This window comes from Sapajus apella, unplaced genomic scaffold (genome assembly GCF_009761245.1).
Source record: "Sapajus apella isolate SASKATOON/1434 unplaced genomic scaffold, GSC_monkey_1.0 scaffold34, whole genome shotgun sequence".
Lineage (NCBI taxonomy): Eukaryota > Metazoa > Chordata > Mammalia > Primates > Cebidae > Sapajus > Sapajus apella.
In genome coordinates this window covers 7404531-7425422 of record NW_022436974.1, presented here as the reverse complement: position 1 = coordinate 7425422, position 20892 = coordinate 7404531, and the positions used below count along the sequence as shown (strand labels likewise).

The following is a 20892-nucleotide window of genomic DNA, read 5'->3' as shown; positions in this document are numbered from 1 at the left end:
AGTGGGTAGAATTTTTAAATGGCCTCTATGATTTCTATCCCTGGTATCCACATCTTTGCATCACCCTCTCCCCTTCAGTTGTGGAAGGGATATAGAACTTGCTTCTGAAAAGTAGAGTAAAGGTGAAGAAATCCTGCAGTTGACTTGAAGTTAATAAAAAGGGAGATAATCCTGGGTGGGCCTGCATTGATGAAATGAGTTCTTGGAGAGTGTCAGAAGTAAGAAAGAATTAAGTCTGGGCCGGGCGCGGTGGCTCACGCCTATAATCCCAGCACTTTGGGAGGCCAAGGCAGGTGGATCACGAGGGTCAAGAGATCGAGATCATCCTGGTCAACATGGTGAAACCCCATCTCTACTAAAAATACAAAAATTAGCTGGGCATGGTGGTGTGCACCTGTAGTCCCAGCTACTTGGGAGGCTGAGGCAGGAGAATTGCTTGAACCAGGGAGACGGAGGTTGCAGTAAGCCAAAATGCCCCACCTTCCCCCCGCCCGGGGAAAAAAAGAAAAACCCCTCTCCAAAAAAAAAAAAAAAAAAAAAGAATTCAATCTGGAGTCAGAGACTCACTCTTTCCTGTTAGCCTTGAAGAGACAAGATGCAAGAAAATCAATTCTGCCAACAACCACGTGTGCTTGGAAGAAGGACCCCTCCACAAGCCTCAGATGCCACTCTAGACCCTCCCTGATCCTGATTGTAGTCTGTGAGACACTGAACCTGGACTCATGGTCTATGGGAGCTGTTTTATTTTTTAATTTTTTGACAGAGTTTCACTCTTGTTGCCCAAGCTGGACTGCAATGGCGTGATCTGGGCTCACTACAACCTCTGCCTCCCAAGTTCAAGCAATTATTCTGCCTCACCCACCCAAGAAGCTGGGATTACAGGCACCCGTCACCACACCTGGCTAATTTTTTGTATTTTTAGTAGAAACAGTTTCACCAGGTTAGCCAGGCTGGTCTTGAACTCCTGATCTCAGGTGATCCACTCGCCTCGGCCTCCCAAAGTGCTGGGATTACAGGCATGAGCCACCATGCCCAGCATGGGAGCTGTTTTAAGTTTTAAGCTGTTAATTTTTGGTAATTTGCTAAGTAGCAAATAAATGGCTGTGTTGTCTGTTATTCCAATCCCACTCTTCCTACCTCTCTCCTTTACATAACAACTAGCATTTCAGGTCTGAGCTGTCATGACTCCAATCTACTTGTCAAGATGAACTCTTAGAGGCCAGATTAAATATATTTCTTCTTATTTTCCATCCTTCAGTCATGGGCTGAGCCTTTTCCTTCACTGAAATCTAATGAGAATCACTCCTCAGCTGATTGTCATGGACTCCATGGGTTGTCATTAAGAATACCTCAGCCACTGGCAGCAGTGAGAAAAGAAGTGGATGGAAGAGGGGTTGTTTAGAAAATGCCTGGTCCCAAGGGCAGAAGCAGTTTTGAAGCTGTACCTGATTGGACACAAAACTCAAGTGTAAGACTTCCTGATGTGATTCTCCTCATTTTTTCGTGGATGTAGGGCTCTCAGGCGGATATCAGGCAAAGGTTCTACTTTGGCAGGAAGAACCGTGCCTCCCGGCCCACGTCCCTTCATTCAGCTCCCTCCGCCATTGGCCAAAATCCACCAAGTTGTCAGCACCAGCCGGCTCCTGGCTATTCAGAATGTCTCTGTAAACCAAGAAGTCTAGGAGGCATGAGATCTGGATGTTGGGCTGGTGAGCCCTCTAGTAACCAACCCAACTGCAAAGAAGTAATAATATATGGCATCTGCATAATGGTCTACAGATTCCAAATTGCTTTAAGCTCTATTTATCCTTTGGGTCTCTTAACAGCCCTGGAAGAAAAGCAGTTGTCATCATTCCTGTTTTACAGATGAAGAAATTGAGGTCCAGAGAAGTTAAATAACCTTCCTAAGATTACACAGCTTAGCAAGTGGCAGAACCATGGCTGGAAGCCAGGTCCTTCTTACAGCAAGTCCTGACCCATTCATTCCTTTTCCAAAGACTTGCTGAACACCTTCTAGCTGTCAGATGCAGGGCTGCCTTCTGGGGATGTGGCAGTGAACAGGCCAGGCATGGCCCTGAAACATCAAATGGACAACTACAGAAATAAGTGAATTAAATGAGATTATGAAGGAAAGACACAGGTTTCTACAATGGTTTAATAGAGGGATCTCTAACCAAGTTTGGAGAATTGAGAAAGTCTCTACAAGGCAGTCACATCCATGTAAGATAAGATCTGAAAGACAAAAGTTGTTATCCAGGAGAGTGGCAGTAGCAAAAACATTCCAGATCCAGGGAATAGCTTGGCACTTTTGTGGAAGAGAAAAATCTGTTAACATGATCGTAGGGTAAAAAAAAAAAGGAGAAATGGAGCAAGATGAGGCTTGGGAGGCAGGCAGGGGACAGACCAGGAAGTGCCTTAAAGCTCTGCTTAAAGATGTTTGGCACAATTTGAAGAGCAATGGGAAGCCTTGAAGGTTTTTAACCAGAAGAGTCACATATTTAGATTTGTATTTTTTAAATATCGCACTGGCTGCTGTTTAGGAAAGACGCTGGAGGCAGAGAAGGGTAAGGGTGGAAAGTGGGAGATAAATGAGGAGCTGCTGCAACAGTCCCAGCAAAGGACAATGGTGAATGTGATGGCAATGGGGATTCGGGAAAGCAGGGGGCCCTCATGGCTGATTAGATATGGTGGTGGTGAGGGAGGAGGGGTCACAGATTTCATCCTCCCATGGGTGTTTGTTATCCCCCAGACTAGGGGCTATACTAATCCGGACCCTTCCTCTCCTGAAGTCAAGATATTAATGGCACAACATTTCATTAGCCAATCCATGCTAGACATTAGACGTAAGCTCCAAAAGCTACACATGGGGCCACAAACTAGCCAAAATCAGCTTCTTGATACCACCTTTGTATCAAGAAGAAGGAGACCTGGAGGAAGGAGAAAGCCAACAGAGCAAAGAAAAATGGCAAACCAAAATTATGACAGCCATCATTGGTGATGCCCTAAATGCCTAAAGGTTGTCCAAGGGAAACCCAAAGGGCCATAAGGATAATGCCAGCAAAGGCTTTTGCTTCAAATGCAAGAAAAGTGGGCACTGGGCACAGGAATGCACTAAGCCCCACCAGGCCCCTGCTCTCAATGTGAAAGCACCAGTTGTGACCCCTAGCACTAGAGAACTGACTGCCCCTGCTCCCACAGAGGGACTCAGTCAGTCAAAACTCTAGCAGTGCATAAGGAGAAATCAGATGAAGACTGCAGGGGTCCGGGGCCTTCCTCACTGCCCCTGCCTAGGAACATCGTAATTACTACTGAGGAACCCTGGGTAATTCAATGTCATGGGTACCCAAATTCAGTTCTTATTTGATACAGGGGTCAATTACTCTGTGCTAACTGCTTACACAGGAAAACTTTCCTCCCGATTTACAAGTAATATGGGAATGGAAGGGAAGCCACAAACAAGATTATTTACTTCTCCTTTGTCAATTTGAGAAACAAATCTTCCAACAGGGATCTTTAGTAGTACCAAGCTGCCCAATCCCCCTGTTGGGAAGGTATATTATGGTTAAAATAGGAACACTATTATAATTTAAGCATCACCTGGTAAAATTGCTAATAGTCAAAAATACAGGCAATGTCCCAGACCACATCAATAAATAGGCTAACCCACTGGCATGATATACCGCAAGACCGGGGAAGGCTAAAAGAATAGTGCCAGTCAAAATACAGCTTAAAGACCCCAGCTATTTTCTCAATCAAAAACAATACCCAGTTAAGCAGAAAGCAAGCAAAGGCCTAGCACCCATAGTTGACATATTACTTACCTATGGGCCTTAAAACCCTGCAATTCTCCCTGTTTAAAATACCCCCATCTTACCTGTTCTAAAGACTTCAAGGGAATACTGGCTAGTACAGAACCTCAGAATAATGAATGAGGTTGTTATCTCCGTCTACCCATTGGTGGCAGATTCATATACCCTCCTGGCTTAGATGCCAGGGGATGCAAAATGGTTTTTAGTCCTAGCACCACATTCTCCATTCCTCTGGCCCTAAGTCCCAATACCTTTTTGCTTTCGAATGGGAAAATCCTAATACCACAGAAACACACAATACACTTGGACAGTGCTCCCTTGGGGCTTTCCGGATAGCCCCCACTTCTTTGCCCCCGTGTTAGAGAGGGATTTGAGGGATTTCCAGTTAGAAAACAGAGGTGTTCTTCAGTACGTGGATGACCTTGTGTATACCCAACCCAGGAGGTTTCTGACCAAAATACTATAAAAACTTTCAATTTCCTGGCAGACAGAGGATACAAAGTATCCAAAAACAAGGCTCAGATTACTCTCCAATGGGTCCAATATTTAGAATGTGTCCTAACAACTGGAGCCCAGCAAATATCCCCAGAACGAGTGCAAGCCATATGTGGTTTGGTCCCTTCTCCCCCTCTGCTCTCCCAAGCAGTAGCTTTGTTTCTTTTTGGGGATGGTCAGGCTTTGGAGAATATGCATACCAAATTTCAGGCTCATAGCAAAGCCCCTATATGAAGCAACAAGGGGGGCTGAAAATATGCTAATGGAATGGACCCCAGAAATGAGGGAAGCCTTTGCTAAGTGAAAATAGTCTCCCACTCTTGGTATCCCAGACCTAATAAATCCTTCTCGTTCAATCTAGTAGAGAAGGGGGGCATACTCTGAGAGTGCTAGCCCAGAAATTAGGATCAGAACCCAGACCAACCACCTACTTTACAAAAAAGTTGTACAAAGTGGTCTCAGGATGGCCAAGTTGCCTGTGGGCAACAGCAGCCACCACTATGTTAGTGGAGGAAGCCCCTAAAATCACGTTAGGCCAACTACTAGAAGTTGTAACCCCCCCATCAGGTAAAGTTAATCTTAGAAATAAAGGGACACATCTGGATGACAGGGGAAAGTCAACTAAATATCAGGCCATGCTCCTAAACAATCCAGTTATAACTCTTTTTTTTGTTTTTTGCAAATACAGATTTTAATACAATTATAATCAATAACCACCTTAAATGTGAATGGTCTACATATACCAACTAAAAGAGATAGAACAGAATAAAAAAAGACCCAATTACATGTTGTACACAAGAAACCAACTTTAAATATAGAAACAGATTAAAAGTAAAGAAATAGCGAAAGAAATACCATGCTAACATGAATCAAAAGAAATCTGAAGTAGCTGTATCAATTTTGGAAAAGTAGGCTTCTGAGCAAGGGAAATTATTAACAGGGATAAAGAAAGGAATTGTATCACAATAAAGGGGCAAATTCTCCAAGACCTGACAATTCTTAATGCATATGCACCTAACAGAGCATCAAATATGAAGCAAAAACTGATAAAACTGCAAGGAGAAATAGTTGAATTCATGAGCACAGTTGGAGACATCAACATCCATCAGTAATTAACAGATTAAATAGGCAAAATATCAGTAACAATACAGTTCAACTAAACACCATCAGTCAACTAGTTCTAGGTGATATTTATTTAGTTCTTCACCCAACAACAGGAGAACATTCTTCTCAAGCTCCCATAAATCATTCACCGAGACAGACTATATTCTGGGCCATAAAACACATCTGGAAAAAATTTTAAAGAACAGAAATAATCAAGTATATGCTCTCTGACCACAATAAAATTAAACTAGAAAACAATCTCAGAAAGATAGATGGGAAAATCTCAAAACATCTGCAGATTAAATGCCACACTTCTAAATAACACATGGTTCAAAGTCTCAAGAGAAATTTACTATCTCATGTGAAGTGAAAATGAAAACCCAGTGTGGTGGCTCACACCTGTAATCCCAGCACTTTCGGAGCCCAAGGCTGGGCAAGTGAATCACAAGATCAGGAGTTCAAAACCAGCCTGGCCAACATGGTGAAACCCTGTCTCTACTAAAAATAGAAACATTAACTGGTTGTGGTAGCACACACCTGTAGTCCCAGCTACTTAGGAGGCTGAGGCAGAAGAATCGCTTGAACCCAGGAAGTGGAGGTTGCAGTGAACCAAGATCACGCCACTGTACTCCAGCCTGGTGACAGAGCAAAACTTCATCTCAAAAAAAAGAAGAAAATGAAAATACAATGTATCAAAATGTGTGGGATGCATCAAAAGCAGTGCTTGGAGGGAAATTTCTGTCACCGACTATATATACAGATGTTCCTCAGTTTACGATGGGGTTACACCCCAATAGACCTATTATTATTATATTATTATATTTTAGGTTCTGGGGTACACATGCAGATCTTGCAGGATTGTTGCATAGGTATATACATGCCATGGTGGTTTGCTGCATCCATCCCCCCTGTCATCTACATTAGGTATTTCTCCTATTATCCCTCCCCAATCCCCCTCCTCCTGCTATCCCTTCCCTACCCCCCCAACCCCCAACAGGCCCTGGTATGTGATGTTCCCCTCCCTGTGTCCATGTGTTCTCATTGTTAAACATTCACTTATGAGTGAGAATATGTGGTGTTTGGTTTTCTGTTCTTGTGTCAGTTTGCTGAGAATGATGGTTTCCAGGTTCATCTATGTCTCTGCAAAGGACATGAATTCATCCTTTCTTATGGCTGCATAGTATTCCATGGTGTATATGTGCCACATTTTCTTTATCCAGTTTATCATTGATGGGCATTTGGGTTGGTTCCAATTCTTTGCTATTGTAAACAGTGCCACAATGAACACACATGTGCATGTGTCTTTATAGTAGAATGATTTGTAATCTTTTGGGTATATACCCAATAATGGAATTGCTGGGTCAAATGGCATTTCTATTTCTAGACCATTGAGGAATCGCCACACCGTCTTCCACAATGGTTGAACTAATTCACATTCCCACCAACAATGTAAAAGTGTTCCTATTTCTCCACATCCTCTCCAGCATCTGTTGTCTCCAGATTTTTTAATGACTGCCATTCTAACTGGTGTGAGATGGTATCTCAGTGTGGTTTTGATTTGCATTTCTCTAATGACCAGTGATAAAGAGCATTTTTTCATATGTTTGTTGGCTGCATAAATGTCTTCCTTTGAAAAGTTTCTGTTCATATTCTTTGCCCACTTTCTGATGGAGTTGTTTTTTTCTTGGAATTTAAGTTCTGTGTAGATTCTGGATATTAGCCCTTTGTCAGATGGGTAGGTTGCAAAAATTGTTTCCCATTCTGTTGATTGCTTGTTCACTCTAATGATAGTTTCTTTTGATGTGCAGAACCTCTTAAGTTTAATTAGATCCCATTTGTCTATTTTGGCTTTTGTTGCCATTGCTTTTGGTGTTTTAGTCATGAAGTCCTTGTCTATGCCTATGTCCTGAACGGCATTGCCTAGGTTTTCTTCTAGGGTTGTTTTTTTTTTTTTATGGTGTTAGGTCTTTTGCTTAAATCTTTAATCCGTCTGGAGTTAATATTTGTATAAGGTGTAAGGAATGGGTCCAGTTTCAGCTTTCTGCATATGGGTAGCCAGTTTTTCCAACACCATTTATTAAACAGGGAATCCTTTCCCCATTCCTTGTTTTTGTCAGGTTTGTCAAAGATCAGATGGTTGCAGATGTGTGGCATTACTTCCGAGGCCTCTGTTCTGTTCCATTGGTGTATATGACTGTTGTAGTACCAGTACCATGTTGGTTTGATTACTGTAGCCTTGTAGTATAGTTTGAAGTCAGGTAGCATGATGACTCCAGCTTTTTTTTTTTTTTTTGCTTAGGATTGTCTTGGCTATGAGGGCCCTTTTTTGGTTCTGCATGAAGCTTAAGGTGGTTTTTTCCAGTTTTGTGAAGAAGGTTAATGGTGGCTTGATGGGGATAGCATTGAATCTATAAATTACTTTGGGCAGTATGGCCATTTTCACAATATTGATTCTTCCTAACCATGAGCTTGGAATGTTTTTCCATCTGTTTGTGTCCTCTCTGATTTCCTTGAGCAGTGGTTTGTAGTTCTCCAGTTATAACTCTTAAGACCTGCAACACTTTAAAGCCAGCTTCATTGTTGTCCACAGGTGCAATAATTGATTATTCCTGCGAGCAGGTCATTGTACATACAATGTTAGCCAGCCTGATTTAGGAAACCAGACTCTCCCAGATTCTGAGGATGACTGGTTCACAGACAGCAGTAGTTTTATGTCAAATGGGGAGTGCAGAGCTGGATATGCAGTAGTAAATCATGACACAATTATTGAAGCCCAGCCAGTGCCCCCTGGCACATCAGCACAAAAGGCTAATATCACTGCTCTTACTCAAGCATTAATGTTGGGACAAAGGAAAAATCTGAACATCTATACAGATTCTACATATGCATTCCCTGTGGTTCATGCTTATGCTGCAATCTGGAAAGGAAGGGGATTATTTATTAGCAAACACTGCCCTATAAAGCATGGGCCTGAAATTCTTTAGCTATTGAAAGCAATGCACCTGCCAAAGGCCATAGCAAGCATCAAAGGGACTTAACCCCTACAGCTCAAGGGAACACAAAGCCTCAGAGGGAAGCCAAAGCCGCAGTCTTCAGAGTGTAATCCAAACAGATTCTAGCACTGCTTCCTTTCCACAATTCCCCAATAGAACCCCAATACACACTACAGAAAGAATAGCTAATAAAAACCCAAGGAGGACAAAAACAAGGATTCTGGTGGCATATGGGGTCAAAAATATATTTCCCTCAGGCAGCCTAGTGGAAAGTTATAAAAGCCCTGCCTTACTCTTTCCATGTGGGGAAGGATTCAACTCTGGCCATGGTAAACAAATTCTTTACTGGTCTAACTCAGCTTCAGTGGCTAAGCAGGTCTGCCAAGACTGCTCACTGAATAGTGCGTTTAACAATCCGGGGAACAAAATACCCCCTCTAATAAAACCAGTCCAAAGGAGGGGAACTTATCCAGGGGAAGACTGGCAATTAGACTTTATCCATGTGCCAGTTTGCAAAGGATACAACTTTTTGTCAGCACTAATGGATACTTTCACTGGTTGGGTTGAAGCTTACCTCATCAAAACAGAAAAGGCTAATGAGGTTACAAAAGTCATCTTAAAAGAAGTAATTTGGAGGAATCCAAGATGGCCAAGTGGGAACAGGTCTGGATTGCAGCTCCCAGCGATAGGGCGGAGGGTGAGTGGTCACCGCATTTCCAGACGGATTTTTACTGCCCATAGACCAGGAGATCCCCAGGTGGAGGAGTGCCACGGGTCTCCAGCACAGCTGTTTTGGCCGGCGTGGAGGGCCTCCGCACGAAAAACACGGATCCGGGCGCCATTTCAGTTGGTGACCAGAGTGACTGGGAGACAGTGTCGCCCATTCAACTAATAAAAAGGGAACTGAAATAGGGATCCAGGCCAGGAGATTCCCAGGTGAAAAACCGCCACGAGTCTCCAGCGCAGCTGTTTCAGCTAGCGCAGCGGGTCTCCACACAAAATCTCACACAAACCCAAGCGCCTTTTCAACTGGCAACTGGAACACCTGGGAGACAGGGTCGCCTGTTCGACTGAAGAAAAGAGGACTGAAACAGGGAGCCAAGCCAGGAGATTCCCTGGGCGAAAAAGCACCATGAGCCCCCAGTGCAGCTGTTTCAGCCAGCACAGTGGGTCTCCACACAAGAACTCACACAAATCTGGGCGCCATTTCAACTGGGGACTGGAATGCCTGGGAGACAGAGTCGCATGTTCAACTGAAAAAAAAAGGGGTCTGAGGCAGGGAGCCAGGTGATAAGGCAGGGCTGGTCCCACCCCCACGAAGACTAGCAATCTGAAATGTTCTGGACTGAGAGTTTCACAGCAAGCACAGCTGAACCCGGGATGGTCCAGCTCTCTCGGGGAGGGGTGTTTGCCATTACCAAGGCAGTCCACCACTAGTGAGGTAGCCCGCCATTGCCGAGGCGACCGGCCATTGCTGAGGTGACCGGCCATTGCCAAGGCAGTCTGCCATTGTGGAGAGAATCAGCCATCACAGAGGCAGGCCACCATTGCCAAGGCAGTTCTAACTATACCCCTATAAACAGGATTGCAGGGAAGTTTACATGGCAGCTGGTCAGAGACCACAGCAGCTCAGCAACACCTCTGCTGGCAGACTGTGACTAGGCTGCCCCCTCATTGTGCAGGGCAGCCTTAAGAAAAGGTAGCAGCATGACAGAAACTTATAAATAAAACCCTAACTTCCTGGGACAGAGCACCTGGGAAAAAAGAAAGCAGTTATGAGTTCTGCTGCAGCAGACTTACATGTACCTGCCCAGCAGCTCTGAATGGAATAACGGAGATCACAGCTCAGCACTTTAACTCCTATAAAGGACAGACTGACTCCTCAAACAGCTCCCCGACTCCCGTATATCCAAAGAGTCACCTAATAAAGCAGAGCTCAGATGGACATCTGGCAGGTATCCTTCTAGAACAAAGATAGCAGAAGAAGAAACTGGCAGCAGCCCTTACTGTTCTGCAGCCACTGCAGGTGAGCCCCAGGCAAGCATGGTCTGGAGTGGACCTCCAGCAGTCCTATAGCAGAGGAGCCTGACTGTTAGAAGGAAAACTAAGAAACAGAAAGAAATAATTTCATCATCAACAAACAGTATGTCTACCCAGAGACCCCATTTGAGAGTCACCAACTACAAAGATGACAGTTAAATAAATCCACAAAGATAGGAAGAAATCAGTGCAAAAAGTATGAAAACACCCAAAACCAGAAGACCTCTCCTCCTCCAAGACATACAACTCCTCACCAGCAAGGGAACAAGGCTGGATGGAAAATCAGTCTGATGAATTGACAAAATCAGGCCTCAGAAGGTGAGTAATAAGAAACTTATCTGAGCTAAAAGAACATGTTCTAACCCAATGCAAAGAAACTAAGAACCTTGAAAAAAGGTTTGATGAAATGCTAACAAGAATTAACAGCTTAGAGAGGAAAATAAATGAATTGATGGAGCTGAAAAACACAACACGAGAACTTCATGAAGCATACATAAGTTTCAATAGCCGAATTGACCAAGCAGAAGAAAGGGTATCAGAGGTCGAAGATCAACTGAACGAAATAAAACGAGAAGGCAAGATTAGAAAAAAAAGAGTAAAAAGAAATGAACAAAGCCTCCAAGAAATATGGGATTATGTGAAAAGACCTAATCTATGTTTGATAGGTATACTTGAATGTGATGGAGAGAATGAATCCAAGCTGGAAAATGCTCTTCAGGGTATTATTCAGGAAAACTTCCCTAACCTAGCAAGGCAGGCCAATATTCAAGTCCAGGCAATACAGAGAACACCACAAAGATATTCCTCAAGAAGAGCAACCCCAAGGCACATAATCGTCAGATTCACCAGGGTTGAATTGAAGGAGAAAATGCTAAGGGCAGCCAGAGAGAAAGGCCAGGTTACCCACAAAGGGAAGCCCATCAGACTCACAGCAGATCTCTCAGCAGAAACCCTACAAGCCAGAAGAGAGTGGGGGCCAATATTCAACATCCTTAGAGAAAAGAACTTTCAACCTAGGATTTCATATCCAGCCAAACTAAGCTTCATAAGCAAAAGAGAAATAAAATCCTTTATAAACAAGCAATTGCTCAGATATTTCATCACCACCAGGCCTGCTTTATAAGAGCTCCTGAAAGAAGCACTAAACACAGAAAGGAACAACCAGTACCAGGCACTCCAAAAACGTACCAAATTGTAAAGAGCATCAACACAATGAAGAAACTGCATCAACTAACAGGCAAAACAACTGGCTAGCATCAAAATCGCAGGATCAAATTCACACGTAACAATATTAACCCTAAATGTAAATGGGCTAAACACCCCAATCAAAAGACACAGACTGGCAAATGGAATAAAAAGTCAAAAAAAAAAAAGCAGGTGTTGCAATTCTAGTCTCTGATAAAATGGACTTTAAACCAACAAAGATCAAAAGAGACAAAGAAGGACATTACATAGTAGTAAAAGGATCAATGCAACAAGATGAGCTAACAATCCTAAATATATACACACCGAATACAGGAACACCCAGCTACATAAAGCAAGTTCTTAATGACCTACAAAGAGACTTAGACTCCCACACAATTATAGTGGGAGACTTTAACTCTCCACTGTCAGTATTAGACAGATCAACGAGACAGAAAATTAACAAGGATATCCAGGACTGGAACTCAGACCTGGACCAAGAAAACCTAATAGACATTTACAGAACTCTCCACCCCAAATCCACAGAATGTACATTCTTCTCAGCACCACATCACACCTACTCTAAAACTGACCACATAATTGGAAATAACTCACTCCTCAGCAAATGCAAAAGAACAGAAATCATAACAAACAGTCTCTCAGACCACAGTTCAATCTAGTTAGAACTCAGAATTCAGAAACTAACTCAGAACCGCACAGCTTCATGGAAACTGAACAACTTGCTCTTGAATGTTGACTGGATAAACAATGAAATGAAGGCAGAAATAAAGATGTTCTTTGAAACCAATGAGAACAAAGATACAACATACCAGAATCTCTTGGACACATCTAAAGCGTGTCTAGAGGAAAATATATAGCAATAAGTGCCCACATGAGAAGCAAGGAAAGATCTAAAATCGACACTCTATCACCAAAATTGAAGGAGCTAGAGGAGCAAGATCAAAAAAACTCAACACCTAGCAGAAGACAAGAAATAACTAAGATCAGAGCAGAACTGAAAGACATAGAGACACAAAAACTCTTCAAAAAAATCAATAAATGCAGGAGCTGGTTTTTTGAAAAGATCAACAAAATAGACCATTAGCGAGAATAATAAAAAAGAAAAGAGAGAAGAATCAAATAGATGCAATAAAAAAAACAATAAAGGGGATATCACCACAGATTCCACAGAAATACAAACCACCATCAGAGATTACTGCACACAACTCTATGCACATAAACCAGTAAACCTGGAAGAAAGGGATAAATTCCTGGATACTTGCATCCTCCCAAGCCTAAACCAGGAAGAAGTTGAAACCCTGAAGAGACAATAACAAGGGCAGAAGTTGAGGCAACAATTAATAGCCTACCCACAAAAAAAAGCCCAGGTCCAGATGGGTTCACAGTCAAATTCTACCAGGCATACAAAGAGGAGCTGGTACCATTCCTTCTAAAAGAATCCAAACAATCCAAAAAGAGGGAATCCTTTCCGGATCATTTTATGAGACCAACATCATCCTGATACCAAAACCCAGCAGAGACTCAACAAGAAAAGAAAACTTCAGGACAATATCCATGATGAACATAGATGCAAAAATATTCAATAAAATATGGGCAAACCGATTGCAACAGCACATCAAAAAGCTTATCCATCACTATCATGTAGGCTTCATCCCAGGGATGCAAGGCTGGTTCAACATACACAAGTCTATAAACATAATTCACCACATAAACAGAACCAAAGAGAGAAACCACATGATTATCTAAATAGATGCAGAGAAGGCCTTCAACAAAATTCAACAGCGCTTTGTGCTAAAAACTCAGAATAAACTAGGTATTGATGGAACATATCTCAAAATAATAAAAGCTTTATGACAAACCCAAAGCCAATATCATACCGAATGGGCAAAAACTGGAAGCATTCCCTTTGAAATCTGGCACTAGACAAGGATGCCCTCTCTCACCACTCCTATTCAATATAGTATTGGAAATTCTAGCCAGAGCAATCAGGCAAGAAAAAGAAATAAAGGGTATTCAAATAGGAAAGTAGGAACTCAAATTGTCTCTATTTGCAGACAACATGATTGTATATTTAGAAGACCCCATTGTCCCAGCCCAAAATCTCCTGAAACTGATGAACAACTTCAGCAAAGTCTCAGGATACAAAATCAATGTGCAAAAATCACATACATTGCTATACACCAATAATAGACTTAAAAAGAGCCAAATCAAGAATGAACTGCCATTCACAATTGCTACAAAGAGAATAAAATACCAAGGAATACAACTAACAAAGAATGTAAAGGACCTCTTCAAGGAGAACTACAAACCATTGCTCAACAAAATAAGAGAGGACACAAACAGATGGAGAAACATTCCATGCTCATGGTTATGAAGAATCAATATCGTGAAAATGGCCATACTGCCCAAACTAATTTATGGATTCAATGCGATCCCCATCAAGCTACCAACGACCTTCACAGAACTGGAAAAAACCACCTTAAACTTCATATGGAACCAAAAGAGAGCCTGCATAGCCACATCAATTCTAAGCAAAAAGAACAAAGCTGGAGGCATCACACTACCTGACTTCAAACTAGACTACAAGGCTACAGTAATCAAAACAGCATGGTACTGGTACCAAAACAGCGATATAGACCAATGGAACAGAACAGAGGCCTTGCAGGCAATGCCACCCATCTACAGCCATCTTATATTTGACAAACTGGACAAAAACAAGCAATGGGGAAAGGATTCCCTGTTTAATAAATGGTGTTGGGAAAGCTGGCTAGTCATATGCAGAAAGCAGAAACTGGACCCCCTCCTGACACCTTACACTAAAATTAACACCAAATAGATTAAAGACTTAAACATAAGACCTAACACCATAAAAACCCTAGAAGAAAACCTAGGCAAAACCATTCAGGACAAAGGCATAGGCAAGGACTTCATGACTAAAACAACAAAAGCATTGGCAACAAAAGCCAAAATAGACAAATGGGACCTAATCAAACTCCACAGCTTCTGCACAGCAAAAGAAACAGTCATTAGAGTTGAATCAGCAACCAAGAGAATGGAAAAAAATTTTTGCAATCTACCCATCTGACAAAGTGCTGATATCCAGAATCTACCAAGAACTAAAACAGATTTACAAGAAAAAAACAAACAAACCCATTCTAAAGTGGGCAAAGGATATGAACAGACACTTTACAAAAGAAGACATACATGAGGCCAACAAACATGAAAAAATGCTCATCATCATTGGTCATTAGAGAAATGCATATCAAAACTACATTGAGATACCATCTCATGCCAGTTAGAATGGTGATCATTAAAAAATCTGCAAACAACAGATGCTGGAGAGGATGTGGAGAAATAGGAACACTTTTACACTGTTGGTGGGAGTGTAAATTATTTCAACCATTGTGGAAGACAGTGTGGCGATTCCTCAAGGACCTAGAAATAGAAATTCCATTTGACCCAGCAATCCCATTACTGGGTATATATCCAAAGGATTATAAATCATTCTATTATAAGGACATAAACACACAAATGTGCACCACGACACTGTTTGCAACAGCAAAGACTTGGAACCAATCCAAATGCCCATCGATGATAGACTGGACAGGGAAAATGTGGCACATATACACCATGAAATACTATGCAGCCATAAAAAACAATGAGTTCATGTCCTTTGTAGGGACATGGATGAATCCGGAAACCATCATTCTCAGCAAATTGACACAAGAACAGAAAATCAAACACTGCATGTTCTCACTCATAGGCGGGTGTTGAACAATGAGAACACATGGATACAGCGAGGGGAGCATTACACACTGGGGTCTGTCGGGGGGAACTAGAGGGGCAGCTGGGGATGGGGAGTTGGGGAGAGATAGCATGGAGAGAAATGCCAGATATAGGTGATGGGGAGGAAGGCAGCAAACCACATTGCATGTATTTACCTATGCAAAAATCTTGCATGTTCTTCACATGTATTCCAAAACCTAAAGTGCAATAAAATTTATAAAAAGAAAAAAAACAAAAAAAACAAAAAACCTTTCCCCTAGCAGGCACCCTTCTGCTCCTCCCACTACCATGGGCAACCTCTATTTGACCTGCATCTCCATGTGTGCTAGCCTAGAGCTAGAACCTGAGCAACGCCATTTTATAAAATGCAAAACTGTTTTTAAAATAAGTTGCAAAGGCTGCCCCATTCTCCTCACAATAACTGCTGGCTTTGGCTTCTGTAAATAGAACTGCTAGTTTGTTCTGCAAACTATGTAAAACTGCTTACATTTTCTTATCAGTAACTGCCAGAATTACTAGCCTTTGCTTACCAGTAATAACCAAAACAAGCAGCCCAAGCTAATTCCATCCTGGCTCCTGTGACTTGTAATAAGTAACTAAGACCTGTGACTTCTATCACTACCCAGACAATGTGTAAACAAACGTTTATCTTGACTTCTGTAAACCACTTAAGTAACAAGTGGAATGACAAAAGTCCCCTGGCCCTTGGAATGTCCGGAGACCCCCACCCTCATCTCTGCCCAGGAGGTAATTTACAGAATCCACTAGCCATCGGAATGTCTGGAGCCTTTTCATCCCTATCCCCACTCCCCACCCCCACTCCCAAGGTGGTTTTTCGGGTATAAAAAGTCTTGGCACCCTCCTTTCGATGCCACAGGTTGGAGAGATGTGAGTCCTCTGTGGTTGCCGGCATAATAAATGACCCTGCAATCTGGCATACTTTTGTCTTGGTGCTAACTTTCTACGCTCGGTCCAGTACAACACATGGATTATCTGTTTGAATGTCATCAAAATTGATTCATATTATATGTACTCATTTGGATCTAGCTCCTTTCACTCCATATTTCTATGGAATTCACCATGTTGTGACTTTTAATTCTGTGTAATATTGGATTGTTTGCATCTACCACAACGTACCCATTTTACTGTTGATAAACATTTAGGTTGTGTTCAGTTTTGGAATGCTATATAAAGCTGGTGTGAACATTTTCATCCAGAAAAAAAAAAAAAAAAAGAAGTAATTCTCCAGTTTGGGTTACTTCAGTCTCCAAAGTGAGAATGCCCCATCCTTTATCTCCCAAATAACTCAAGGGATTACTAAGGCTCTTGGAATAAAATACGATTTACATTCAGCCTGGAGGCATCAATCCTCTGGAAAAGTAGAGAGGGCTAAATAAACACTAAAACAAGCACTAGCTAAACTGTATCAGGAAACATCAGAAACTGGGGTTAGCTTATTGCCCACAGCCCTTTTAAGAATTTGTAATACCACTAGTGCAAAAATTAATATCAGCCCATACAAAACAGAAGGCTATTCTTAACTAATGATTTAATTACTGACCCAAAAACAGTTGGTTTAATTAAACACCTAGTCAACCCAGGACAATTCCAGCAGGATTTACAAGAGTTTGGAATTCAAAGGTTCCTCACACCTAGAACTAACCAGCAATTCAATCAGGCCAGGAGATAAGGTGCTTGTTAAAACATGGAAGGAAGAATCACCTGCCCAACAATTACAACCCAAAGAGAAGGGACCATTTTCAGAAATACTGGCCATGCCTTCTGCAGTCAAAATACTAGGATTTGATAGCTGGATACATCGTTCAAGAATCAAGTCACCAATGCAAGAAGCTCCAGAGCAGGAACTCAAAGTTCCCATCAGCCAGTACACCTCTGAACCTGTGGAGAACCTGAATTACCTGTTTAAAAGACAGCCGAAAGATAAGTAAGTGCCTATTGTCAGGTCTCCATATGCAAGCCTGGAGCCTGAAAGTCTACAAGTCCTGCTTGCCTTGGTTCATGTCTCCCACCCACTGCCTGCATTCCCCATTGTCCCTAATTGCCCAGCAGAGCTTCCCCAGACAGGTCCCTCACCCAACCCTGCCATCTTAACTGTTCTTATGATAATGCAAATACCTCTCACCCAACCCCACCAGTGTAACTGAAATTACTCTGCAACCCCGCCACCCTCCAAAAAACTACCCAAACTGTGATATTGTGCTATAGCTGGCCTAGAGCCAGAACCTGAGTAACGCCATTTTATAAAATAAAGCTGTGTTTGGCTTCTGTAAATAAAGCTGCTAGCTTGCTCTGAAAAATGCCCACTATGTAAAGCTGCTTACCTTTTCTTATCAGTACCAGAATAAGCAGCCCAAGCTAATGCCATCTTGGCCCCTGCGACTTGTAATAAGTAACTAAGATCTGTGACTTCCACCACTACCCAGATAATGTGTAAACTAATGTTTATCTTGACTTCTGTAAACTACTTAAGTAACAATCGGAGTGACAAAAGTCCCCTGGCCCTTGGAATGTCCGGAGCCCCCCCTCACCCTCGTCTCCGCCCAGGAGGTGATTTACAGAACCCACTAGCTCTTGGAATGTCTGAAGCCCTTCATCCCCATCCCTGCTCCTCACCCTCTGGGTCCTAAAACCAGGATGTGGTTTTTCAGCTTAAAAACCCTGCTCTCCCTGAGTTGGACGCCACAGGTTGGAGAGACGTGAGTCCTCTGTGGTCGCCGGCAATAAAGTCCTTGCAATTTGGCATACTTTTGTCTTGGTGTTAATTTCGTACTCGATCCAATACTTCAAAGCCTATAAAACCAACTCCTATCCCACAGCCCTTTGCTAATGCCCTTTTCCACTTTAGCCTACCTGCACCCAGGTGAATAAACAGCCATGTTGCTCACACAAAGCCTGCTTGGAAGGTCTCTTCATTCAAAGCATATATTTTTTCAACATTTGGTGCCGGAAACCCAGGACAGGGGAACTCCTACGGGAGACCAAACCTCCAACCCTGTTCTTGTGCTTGCTCCATGAAGAGATCTACCCACCGACCTGGGGTCATCAGACCAGCCCACAGACACACACCACCGGCTATTTTGGTAAGCAGTCTCTCTTTTTTGCTTTCCCATCCTTTTGTCTTTTCCTTTTCACTTCCTCCCCCTTTCGGTTTTGCCCTTTTACCACTGCAAAGACAAGGAAAATCAGGTAAACCTGGTTCTTCCATGAGGTTCATGACCGGAAAATCCTACGTAGGTCACGGATCTGGGGACCATTTTCCCAGGGTTTTGACTATCATGGAGACGTTCACCCTAGTCACTCTCCCACCAGTCTCATGGCCGATTATTGGTGGCAGGTCAACGTAGAGAACACTCTCTTTGACCGCTCACCAATGACGAGGTTCAACTCAGCCTCAACTAGGGACACCTGTTGAGTGGCTGAGTTACATGCACATTTTCCTTGTCTCTGCTGCCTTTCCAGAACCATGGGCAATCGTCTGTCCTCTATCCCTCCCTCTACTGGCCTGTGTTCTAAAGAACCTCAAGCCACTTCAACTGTTTCCTAACCTAAAACCCAAAGGTCTCATCTTCTTCTGTAACACTGCATGGCAACTATACAAGTTAAACAATGGCTCCAATTGGCCAAAAAATGGCACTTTCAACGTATTTTGTAAAATTTAAACAATTTTTGTCGCAACACGGGCAAATGGTCTGAAATTCCCTACGTCCAGGCATGTTTTTACACAGCAATCCCTCCCTAATATCTTCTTCTCTTTCCTTCCATCTGCCCCTCCTTCCTCTGCTGGTAAACCAGAATCCTCCTTGTCCATCAATCCTTCCAACCTTTCTCCTACCCACCTGTCTGAACCAGGCCCTAACCGAAAACCCAACCCCACTCCCCAGAGCCCTCCTCCTCTTCCTCTGCCCACAACCCCCCTTCTTATGCCCCTCCTGTCACCTCCCCACCTCATACGTGGCCCAGTTTACAGTTTGGTCCCGCTGCTACCTCCTCTGCCCTCCCCAACAATTCCCCTTCCAGAGGTGGCTGGAGCCAAAGGCATAGTTACGGTGCACATTCCTTTTCCTTTATCTAACCTTTCCAAATTGGCCACTAGTTAGGCTCCTTTTCATCAAATCCTCCACTACTTAACCCAGTCCTATAATCTCACCTGGAGTCACTTAAATGTCATCCTTACTTCTACTCTCACCCCTAAAAAATGCTTAATATGCACTTTATCACCCAATCAACCTCAACATTACAAAAAGGTACAAACATTAAAATCTGGCCCATAAACCTCACAACAGGAATTTAGCAACCTCACCCTCAAGGTGTTCAAAAAGGGAAAAATCTGCCTGGCAGCAGCAAATCTCAGAACTACAAATGCTTCCCTCTTCTGTAAAACAAACCCCAGCCTCACCACCGGCTCACAAAAACTTCAAAGTGCCCAAATCGCAGCACGTCCAGCCGCCCCTCCTGAACCTTGCTTCAAGTGTTGGAAACCTTGGCCAAGAAATGCCCACAGCCCGGAATTTCTCCTAAGCCCTGCCCCGTCTGTGTGGGGCCCCCACAGAAAGTCAACAGTCCGACTTACATTGCTGCTCCCAGAGCTCCTGAAGCTCTAATCCTCGGCGTTGCAGCTAAAGACTAACGCTGCTCTAGTGTCTCGGAAGCCCCCTGGACCATCACAGACGCCAAACTTCAGGAAAGTCTTACGGTGAAGGGTAAGTCCATCCCCTTCTTAATCGGCACAGACCCGCCCACTCCACGCTGCCTTCTTTTCAAGGACCTGTCTCCTTGGCCTCCATAACTGTTGTGGGAATTGACAGCAAGGCCTCCAGGCCTCTCAAAACTCCCCAGGTCTGGTGTCAGTTAGGCCAGCACTCCTTTCCACATTCTTTCCTAATCATCCCCACTTGTCCAGTTCCCCTGTGAGGCCGAGATATCCTAGGAAAATTGTTTGCCGCCTTAACTATTCCAGGGCTACAGCCACACCTCATTGCCACCCTCCTCCCCAAACCCATACCTCCCTCAATAGCTCCCCTTATGTCCCCCAACCTTAACCCTAGGGTGTAAAACACCGCCTTCCCATCCGTTGCTACAAGTCACTCACCCCTCATCATCCGCTTAAAACCTAACCACCCTTACCCTGCCCAGCCCCAGTATCCCATCCCACACAGGCTTTAAAAGTAAAGCCTGTTGGCTGGGCGCGGTGGCTCAAGCCTGTAATCCCAGCACTTTGGGAGGCCGAGGCGGGTGGATCACGAGGTCAAGAGATCGAGACCATCCTGCTCAACATGGTGAAACCCCATCTCTACTAAAAATACGAAAAATTAACTGGGCATGGTGGTGCATGCCTGTAATCCCAGCTACTCAGGAGGCTGAGGCAGGAGAATTGCCTGAACCCAGGAGGCGGAGGTTGCGGTGAGCCGAGATCGCGCCATTGCACTCCACCCTGGGCAACA

The 20892-nt window shown here is 43.3% G+C and overlaps 2 long non-coding RNA genes across 2 annotated transcripts in view; both read right to left on the bottom strand.

The window, feature by feature from the left end:
* Positions 1-20892, bottom strand: part of LOC116563177 — a 115428-nt gene that overhangs the window by 7469 nt on the left and 87067 nt on the right. The gene's annotated exons all lie outside the window — the stretch shown is intronic.
* LOC116563178 lies at positions 12407-19703 on the bottom strand. The gene is made up of 3 exons (XR_004274259.1): positions 19573-19703; positions 14209-14212; positions 12407-12419 (listed from the first exon to the last, which is right to left on the bottom strand). It is a non-coding gene; the product is annotated as an uncharacterized LOC116563178 (long non-coding RNA).